The sequence below is a fragment of the Podarcis liolepis genome, assembly GCF_965112155.1.
Source record: "Podarcis liolepis genome assembly, contig: HAP1_SCAFFOLD_47, whole genome shotgun sequence".
NCBI classification, from domain to species: Eukaryota; Metazoa; Chordata; class Lepidosauria; order Squamata; family Lacertidae; genus Podarcis; species Podarcis liolepis.
Window position 1 is genome coordinate 577,531 of NW_028148728.1, and position 10,695 is coordinate 588,225.

Genomic DNA, 10,695 nt, shown 5'->3' on the forward strand with positions numbered 1-10,695 from the left:
GTGTCTTCGGACAGCGCTGGCCCACGGCCTCTTGAGTGAGTTGGGCGCACAACCCTAGAGTCTGGCAAGTCTGGCCCGGACGGGCAGGGGTACCTTTACCTTTACCTTTAATGCAAAGGAGATGATGATGAGAGCATGCTTGAACTGGTTGCTTGTTCCTGTGCCAATAAGCGCTGTTATGTCTGAACTGGACCATGTTATACTCTGCCAGACTGATATAGATGAGTGATACAGTCCTTGGAATCAGCAGAACCGTATTCCAGCCTTGGTTTCCTTTGACTTTAGTACTGTTTTTGACCTGCTTTTGTTTGCTTAGCTTCCTCAGTCCTCAAAGCATTTCAGAGTCCAAGCACATTTGTTTAGTTTATTCCCAGTTATCTGTGGGCAAGCAAGTATATTATATCAAAATGACAGCCGGCCTGTCTCCTGAGCCCAACTTGCTAGCAGAGTTGATTTTTATTTGAGAAAGTCATTTCTGGTTTGTTCCCCAAGGGAAAAATCTTTGTGGAAATGTTAATGAGGGTTTTCTTATCTGTAGGAAGTATGCGTGTAAGTGTTTAGTCACATTCATGGGCTTCTGTGACAAATGTCAGAAGAACACTGGAAATGAGTGTTTGAAATTGTGTGCATGTGGGAGATTAATGCATAATATCATTTTCCCTTCTTGGGATTCAAATGCTTGAATGAGCAGAAATAGACTCTTGGTGTGCAGATCAATAGCAAAATGAATTGCCTGAATATTGACATGGGGTGCTTTCTTTTTTAAAAAATCATATGTATCTTGGTTGAAGAAGTGAAGCAAATTAGGGAGGGAGAATAAAAACTCCAACAAAAAATAATTGTAACAGGATATATAAAGGCTAAGGGACACGGGTGGCGCTGTGGGTTAAACCACAGAGCCTAGGACTTGCTGATCAGAAGGTCGGAGGTTTGAATCCCCGTGACGGGGTGAGCTCCCGTTGCTCGCTCCCTGCTCCTGCCAACCTAGCAGTTCGAAAGCACATCAAAGTGCAAGTAGATAAATAGATACCGCTCCAGCAGGAAGGTAAACGGCGTTTCTGTGCGCTGCTCTGGTTCACCAGAAGCAGCTTAGTCATGCTGGCCACATGACCCAGAAGCTGTACACCGGCTTCCTCGGCCAATAAAGCGAGATGAGCGCTGCAACCCCAGAGTCAGTTATGACTGGACTTAATGGTCAGGAATCCCTTTACCTTTACCTATATAAAGGCTGGAGGATAGTATTTTGAAGAGCTGAGCCTAAGGACACGTCTTACTGTGTCTTTAAGGGAACCATGGATTGACCCCAGGGTTGAGGGGCCCTTCAACAATGGGCTCATTTGTGCACGCCCATGCCAGTGCCCCTCATGTTAGGGGTATCTCCTCCTCCTCTTGTATGTCACCAGATGTGAGTGGGTGGGGCTGGTTTAAATAATAATAATAATAATAATAATAATAATAATAATAATAATATCCCACCCACTCTGGGCAGCTCCCAAAAGAATATGAAAAAGACAAAAAAAATTGAACATTAAAAAATTCCCTAAACAGGGTTGCCTTCCGATGTCTTCTAAAAGTCAGATAGTTATAGTGGTACCTCGGGTTACAGACGCTTCAGGTTACAGACTCCACTAACCCAGAAATAGTAGCTCGAGTTAAGAACTTTGCTTCAGGATGAGAACAGAAATCGCATGGCGGCAGTGGGAGGCTCCATTAGATAAAGTGGTACCTCAGGTTAAGAACAGTTTCAGATTAAGAACGGACCTCCAGAACGAATTAAGTTCTTAACCCGAGGTACCACTGTATTTATTTCCTTGAGATTTGAATTACAATTACATTATACTTATTTAAGAATTTCTTTTTTTAATTGCAAACAGCAATTAATACTAACCGATTTATAGTCACTTAAATTTTGTAGACTGGGGCCCACATCATCAGATGCATTCAAACATGAACACAGACACAGTTTACCAACTGATGATAACATAATGCATCTGATGAGGTGGGCTCTAGTCTTCAAAAGCTTCTTCTGCAATAAATCTACTACCATTTCAAGTGCCGCAAGACACTTTCGGTTTTGCTACTTATTCAGGATGTTTTGACCTACAGATTTCTCTTAGCATATAATAAAAATATAAGGTTGTCATCATGCTGCACCTTACTTGACTGTCAAAGGTGATACTGTGAACTACAGCATGATGACAGACTTCTGAGAGCTATCATAGTGTTGGAGGGAGATGGAGCAGAGGAGGGAGATGGAGGTGGGCAGATTTGAGGCGAACCATGGAGGAATTGTCAGGACCGACTGGGGCAACTCCCCAGCAAGGATGCTGCTTCCCCCCTGCCTACTGCTTTACTCCTCCTTGCCCTCTGCCAGTGAGGCTGAAATGGCAGCATCAGTAGGAGGCAGGCAATATGAGCAGAAGAAGGTGGGAAGAGGTCCAAGGGGGGATGTTTGGTGAGGTCTAAGATGAAGGGATAGGTGAGGTTTAAAGAGAGGGGCTGGTGAGGGGATGGGATAAGTGAGGTTGGCAAGCAAAATAAGCAGAGGCACAGCCCTTGGCATTTTCCATATATTAATAAAACTTCCTGAGCGGGGAGCATCATAGCTCAGTGGTACATGCCCATGTTGCAAATGCAGAAAGCTTCAGGTTCTGTCTTAGGAATGAGGGCTGGAAAAGACTTTGTGGAGCTAGTCTACATTGCAATATAGACAATTCTGGGTCCGTGCTCTGACTGAGTGCAAGGAAGCTTCACATGTTCGCATGTTGTTTTCATTTATGGAAACTTTGCAGGTGTACTAATGGGATTCAGACACAACATTGATGGCAGAAAGTAAGGAGGAATTAAAGAACCTTTTATTGAGGGTGAAAGAGGAGAGCGCAAAATATGGTTTGAAGCTCAACATCAAAAAAATTAAGATCATGGCCACTGGTCCCATCACCTCCTGGCAAATAGAAGGGGAAGAAATGGAGGCAGTGAGAGATTTTACTTTCTTGGGCTCCATGATCACTGCAGATGGTGACAGCAGCCACCTGCTTCTTGATGCCTGCTTCTTGGGAGAAAGGCGATGACAAATCTAGACAGCATCTTAAAAAGCCGAGACATCACCTTGCCAACAAAGGTCCGTATAGTTAAAGCTATGGTTTTCCCAGTAGTGATGTATGGAAGTGAGAGCTGGACCATAAAGAAGGCTGATCGCCGAAGAATTGATGCTTTTGAATTATGGTGCTGGAGGAGACTTGAGAGTCCCATGGACTGCAAGAAGATCAAACCTCTCCATTCTTAAGGAAATCAGCCCTGAGTGCTCACTGGAAGGACAGATAGTGAAGCTGAGGCTCCAGTACTTTGGCCACCTCATGAGAAGAGAAGACTCCCTGGAAAAGACCCTGATGTTGGGAAAGATGGAGGGCCCAAGGAGAAGGGGACGACAGAGGACGAGATGGTTGGACAGTGTTCTCGAAGCTACAAACATGAGTTTGACCAAACTGCGGGAGGCAGTGGAAGACAGAAGTGCCTGGCGTGCTCTGGTCCATGGGGTCACGAAGAGTCGGACAGAACTAAACGACAAACAACAACAATGGGATTCAGGAGAATTAGCTATCCAGTTTTGGTTTGTTAAATTTATACCCTGCATTTCCAAATAAAATATCCAAGGGAGGGGGGGCAGCAACAATAAATACACAATAAAAGTAGCCAGCCCATATAATAATAATAATAATAATATAAACACTAGAATCATTGGGAAATGACTGGTAAAATGTCAGGCAACACCAGCCAGCTAAAAGCATGTTAAGATTACAACAAGAGAAGAAGAGTGAAATAATAATACCTAAGGTAAAGGTACCCCTGCCCGTACGGGCCAGTCGTGACCGACTCTGGGGTTCCGTGCTCATCTCGCTCAAGAGGCCGGGAGCCCGCGCTGTCCGGAGACACTTCCGGGTCACGTGGCCAGTGTGACGAAGCTGCATCTGGTGAGCCAGCACCAGCGCCGTACACGGAAACGCCGTTTACCTTCCCGCTATAAAGCAGTACCTATTTATCTACTTGCACTTTGATGTGCTTTCGAACTGCTAGGTTGGCAGGAGCTGGGACCGAGCAACGGGAGCTCACCCTGCCGCGGGGATTCGAACTGCCGACCTTACGATCAGCAAGTCCTAGGCACTGAGGTTTTACCCACAGCACCACCCGCGTCCCTTGGAATAATACCTAATAGGGTGTTTTTTATCTGCTAGAATAAGGACATTGATGAGGGGGCAAGATAGACTTCCCCTTGATAGAGAGATTGGACCAGATCACTCTTGGGTCTCTTCCAACTCTATAATTCCACGATTCTATAGCATTATAATGTGCTGATATGGCATGGAGGAAGTCCAGTTAAATTTACGGTCCTGTTTTGAATGAGGCAACAGACATAATTGCCCAGATAGATGTAAATTGAAATTTCAGTGAAAGCCACTAGATGTCACTCTAGCCATGCAGACACCTATTTCTAAGTAACTAGTGTTATGTTCTGCTTTTAAACTGTGTGTGATGGTTTGTCTCAGCTTCACGTTCCTCCACCTACAGCAACTTCAAAAATAGTAATTGATTTGCTTTCCCATTTTTGGTACCTTACCTAGAATTTACAGAACTGTGACTCTTTAACTGATATAAGGAACAACAAAATTCAAGCTTCCCTATAGCCCTGGAAACATATATCCTATTTTTGAGCAGTTTCCAGTTTTCAGATGCCATCCTTGGTCTATTTACAAGTTTCTGGTAACTTATATCCTGTGTTCTATCTGTTCACAGGAAGAACATGTACCTAGGCAAGAGGTATAATTGGTTCTCAGTAAATATATCCGTCCTAAGAGAATGTTCCCCTTTTCAGGTGATATGTCAGCACAGAGTATGAGACCCATGGACATAAACGCAGGCGGGAACAACAATCGGGATGGGTGGAATAAATGTTCCCGAAGGACTGAACTGATCTGTATGTAGCTCTCACTTCAAAACCCACAACCTCGCGTTCTCCTTCCCTCCAGCTGCAGATTTAGATTTGAGAAACTCTTCAGTGTGATGCCATTTCAGCCTTTCCTTCCATTTTCATGTCATTCCTGTCACAGGTTTCCTCATGTGAAGGCAGGCCCATCAGAAGGAAACTCCATGTTTTGGGTACATGAGTTAATTATGAGTACCATAATTGCTGTCTTTCTTACCAGTCTGAAATGCTTGTGAAAAGGTCTAGCGCAACATGCTGTGTGGTGGACAGCATATGAAATATAATAAAACCAGTCCATAACATTAAATGTATCTGAAGAAGTATGCATGCACATGGAAGCTTATACCTAAAACTACGCAGTTGGCCTCTAAGGCGCAACATTAAAATTTTTAATTTTTTTTGGAAGGATTCTTTTAAAGACTTTCTTAGATCATATAACTTTTTTGAATACTTGATTCTTTTAAGGGAGCTTTTAGGTTTTCAAGAAGAGTCTTTTTAACTACCTTTTTAAGAATTGTTTTAATTTATTTAAACTTTTAATACTTTTTAACATAAAATTTTTAGCTACTGCACAAAAGTGGTAGCAGCACAGGCCTTCTAAATCCAGCATAGGCAGATATAGGGCAGCACGACTGTTTCCCCCACACTGGGCGCTGAGTCTAGGGCAGGGGTCTGCAACCTTTAAGACAAAAAGAGCCACTTGGACCCATTTCTGAAGAAAAAAACTGGGAGCCGCAAAACTCGTCATTATAAAAATAACTTTTTTGTCACTTTTTTATTATTTCTTTGTTTGACCCCTCAGAATTACTCCTCCTCATAGAAATAAACGTTAAATTTACAAGTTACCTTTTTGTGTGTGTGTTCTTCACTCCCCTTCAAAACAGTGACCAGCGTACATGCCCCTTACAATGTAGCGGGTGGGTGGGTGGGAAGGTGACGTTGGGACGGTGCGTGACTAACGCACGCACCGCCCCCATGTGATGTCACAGCCAGTACAGCGCCCGCCACAGTGGGGAGTGTCAGGGCGCACAATGCACCTCCTCCCCTCGCTAGTATCCACCCTGGAGCCGCGGCAAAGGTGTAAAAGAGCCACATGCGGCTCCGGAGCCACGGGTTGCAGACCCCTGGTCTAGGGCATGCCGCAGGGCATCACAATCATGACCTTGTGAATTGAGTAAGGCGGTGGCACCGAATTTTGGCCTCACACGGGGCGCCGCTGAAATTTGAAATACCAGAGTCTGCCCCTGTCCCAAATCACCTTGCCTGGAATGCCTCACGTTGAAGAAAGACCCCTTCCCATAAGCAAGAAATGGGGACGGAGTGTTCCCAGGTGTCAAAAAAGGTTATTTATGTATGCCACTACTGCAGACCATGTTTTGTTAGCCCCCAAAAGGAAAATGTGCAAAGTCCCAACCAAAGAAGAGTGGCAGCTTAAGTTGACAGAATATGCGCAGCTTGCAGACCCAACATATAGAATAACAGAACAAGAAGAACATACGTTTAGAGAAGACTGGAAAACGTTTATTGAATATATGGCAAATAACTGTGTGCAGCTGAAAACGCTGGCAGCGTTAAGATAAATTCAACAGTGTGAACAAGTTTTGATGGATGGAATAATGGAATACTGAATGGTATAGTTTTTGTAAAATATGCAGGGATTTATGATATGCCAAATGAACCACGGAAAGAGAAGAAGGGAAGCCATTGATATCTTAAGGATGTAAAAACGAGTACTTTAAATTGTAAAACAAAAAAAAATAATAAAAATCACACACACACACACACACACACACACACACAGCACTTTTTTCTGGGGGTACGCAGGGGTACGCATACCCCTAAACATTTTGTGAATCTAAGTTTGGCCTCATTGAGGGGCAGTATTTCAATATGTGTAGGAAAATGAGAGTACCCCTAAACATTTATATATATTTTTAAGGGGGAAAAAAGCACTGCACACTTGAGAAAATTGCCTGACTTTGGGTTGTGGCCGATTTCCAACTCATAACACATACTGATGTAATTTGTTACTTACTTAGTTTACAGTATTTTGGCTCAAGCCAATGTTGTATACATTTGACGAGGTGCTGCTGAGTGACATTATTTCATTTCATTTATAAATCGCTTCCCATGAGGCGTCCCGAAGAGATTTGTGATTTAAGCTTTCAGTCGAGGCCGCAGCCAGGAGGGAATAATGCCAGTGTGTGGCCGTTTCCCCCAGGGGGTTTTTTTTGGTGACTTAGAGGAGTTGAAACGCTGTCCAATATTTTGGGATGGCTGAGGAGAGAAGCCCAATGGACAGCGGCATGCATACAAATAACTGGTTCGGGAAGCCATACTTATATTTGGCTATTCTTAAAAAGATTTATAAAATTTATTCTAAATGATTACTGCATGAGATGGATTTGTTTCTTTGAAACCCAAATGGAATTTCTGTTCTAGTGGCTTGGGCCACAGATTCACCTGAACAAACCAAGCTTATAGCAGAATGAAAAATGACAAATGCAACTGGACAATGGCCTCAAGTGTGGGAAGGATTGGTATCAGGAGGAAATATACAGGGATGTGTTTACATTTTGCAATAGGTTATTAAGTTTTATAGCATTATTATTTTCCTCCAAATCGCCTGCCCTGAGGGAATGCTTTCCACATTGATTTGTCTGTGGAGAAACCCTTGTTTGCTTTCTACATACCTAACACTGGCATACTGTGAAGGATTCTACCTCTCTGCAAAGTGACTCAGTTAACACAGTAGGCCAGCCAATGAGCACCAGCCTAGCTTTGCTGATGCTTCATTTACATCAGAGAGATGTGGGTGGCGCTGTGGTCGAAACCACTGAGCCTCTTGGGCTTGCCGATCAGAAGGTTGGTGGTTTGAATCCCTGCAATGAAGTGAGCTCCCGTTGCTCTGTCCCAGTTCCTGCCAACCTAGCAATTCGAAAGCACACCAGTGCAAGTAGATAAATAGGTACCACTGTGGCAGGAAGGTAAACGGCGTTTCCATGTGCTCTGGTTTCCATCATGGTGTTCTATTGCGCCAGAAGCGGTTTAGTCATGCTGGCTACACAACCTGTGGACAAACGCCAGCTCCCTCGGCCTGAAAGCGAGATGAACGCCGCAACCCCATAGTCACCTTTGACTGGACTTAACTGTCCTGGGGTCCTTTACCTTCTCCCCCCACATGCCTCTAACTCTGCTTTGCCACTGTCCATTGCAGGCAAAGATTTGTAATAGGTAACAAAGTGTCTGCCCTGATCCCCTGGCCTGCCTGGCAGCCAGACGGTGTGCCGAGACAAAGTCCAAAATCTGAGGGTCCATCAGCAAAGTCCACAGTCCAAGATCCAAAGGTGAAGGTCAAGGAACCAGGTTCAGGGTCAACCCAAGTCTGAGGTCAGGATGCAGACCAGCATCAAGCCCAAGGTAGAAATCTGTGGAGGTCCAGGAGAATGCAAGATGAAGTCCACACAGCACCTCAGTTCTGCTGCCTGCTGATACTATTCCTGCTGACTGCAGCCTCTGGGCTTGATGAGGCAGATGAGCCTCACCTGCTCTCAGCTTGCCCCAGCTGAGGAATCACATACCTCCTTCCCCACCTGGCCAGCTAGTGAACTAGGCTGCAGCCCTTGGCCTGCCTCTGCTTCCTGGAGTGCACCACTCACTTTTCCCTATGTCTCAGGACCCACCGTGTTTGTGAGGACAGGGGCTCCTCTGGCTCTGGCAAGGGGTCCCGCTGTTCGGCTTCCTGTGCACTGGCCCCTGGCCCCTCATCCTTCTCTGTGAGTATTACCTAAACTAGCCCTCCTTCCCCGTCCCCAGCTTGCCCCTGTGTGCCCCACTCCCAGCTGCACCCCTCACCGGGATCCTCTTCCTCCTCCCCGAAGTCCTGTGAGTGTGTGCGGTGTAGTGGTTAAGAGCGGTAGACTCGTAATCTGGTGAACCGGGTTCGCTTCCCCGCTCCTCCACATGCAGCTGCTGGGTGACCTTGGGCTAGTCTTTCAGCCCCACTCACCTCACAGAGTGTTTGTTGTGGGGGAGGAAGGGAAAGGACATTGTTAACCACTTTGAGACTCCGTAGGGTAGTGATAAAGTGGGATATCAAATCCAAACTCCTCCTCCTCCTCCTCTTCCTCCTCTTCTTCTTCTTCTTCTTCTTCTTCTTCTTCTTCTTCTTCCAGTTCATGACAGTGTTTTTCAGGGAAATGTGTCCATCATCCCTGACCATCTCGTTTTGGATCCCCTGTTAAGCTTTAAGACACCGTCTCATAAAAATGGCACAGGTGCCGCTTTCAAAACCCGAACTGAAGGAAATGTTTTTCCAGATGAAAAGGAAAATGCTTATCACTGCAGCAAAGAGGGTGGGCCCTGAGTTCAGTTGCTTCCCCTTGTATCGTCATTCTCTCAAAGTTTCTGTGAGCTGTCAGCTGTGTGATATGAGGTAATGCACGTTCTTCGTACTTTTGTCCATTTACTGTATTTATTTCCCCCAATTTGAACTATAAAATGGTGATTTTCTTGAGTCAAAATGAGAGTACCCTTAAACATTTTTAATGGAAAAAAGCACTGGTTATATGTCAGGGACGCCACGGTGCAAAAACGTGGGGGGTGGGGAATGTGAATGGGGAGCAGTTTGCCACTTGAATGGGTTGCATTGGAATGGGGAAAATTTGGCTGCTTGGAAATGGAACTTCTATGGGGGGAATGATGTGGGTGAATTTGGGTTGGAGTTATTACACAATGGGGCAATCCAGAAATAGTGTGTGCTAAGTTGGTGATGTACTGGGGCCTTCCTGCAAGGGCAGGTATTATTTTGGGGGGGAATGGATGTGAGATGCAACTGGATGTTTCTTGCTGAGAAAACTTACCTGACAAGGGAGACACCTTGATCATTGTTCTGTATAAGGAGCCTGCCGCTCAACGGATTGTTGCTGTTTGCCATTTATTCTTTCCCATTTTTATTGTATTTTTATTTATTGTATCTTACTCGCTTGTTAGCTGCCTTAGGAACATAAATTTCTTTAGGAGGAGAGGGATATAAATAATGTTAGTTAGTTAGTTCCCCTTATTTAACTTTCAGTTGCTTTCTGTCATTCCAAGAGTGTAATAAATTGTCTTCCCTTTGCCTGTGATCCAAAGTAGAGCAGTCAAATGAAAAAAGAGCATTTAGTGAATAATCACCTGCATTTCAAGTGGCTGGTCAATTGAGTTTAAATAACTTTATAGCTCACCGAAAGCTTTTGAGATACTGAAGAAAATGTCAAAGAGTTTCTGGATATTGAAACTCGGATAGCTTACAATTTTAACGAACGAAAGCATGCCCTCCAAGTATCCCTGTGTTCTGGGGGCAGTACCAGAATTATGAATTCTGTTCTGGAATGTTCCTATTTACCCTGCCATTGCTGCTACAAAGCTCATGGAGGAGGATGAAATAAAACCGAGATTAAGGGGTTTTCTCAGAACGGTGGAGGGTTTGCATGCTGTGCTCCATTGGTGTCATGGTGGTGGAAATATTTGTGTGTGTGTGTGTGTGTGTGAGAGAGAGAGAGAGAGAGAGAGAGAGAGAGAGAGAGAGAGAGAGAGAGAAATGGGGGGGGTGTCCTAGGTGGGTCAGTAGGAGGGGTGAGAAATGTCCTTATTTTCATCTGAGGAATGTTGGAGGGTATGAAAGCAACCACCCATTATTAGAATGGAAGGCTATCTTTAATGCTTTCTTGTTT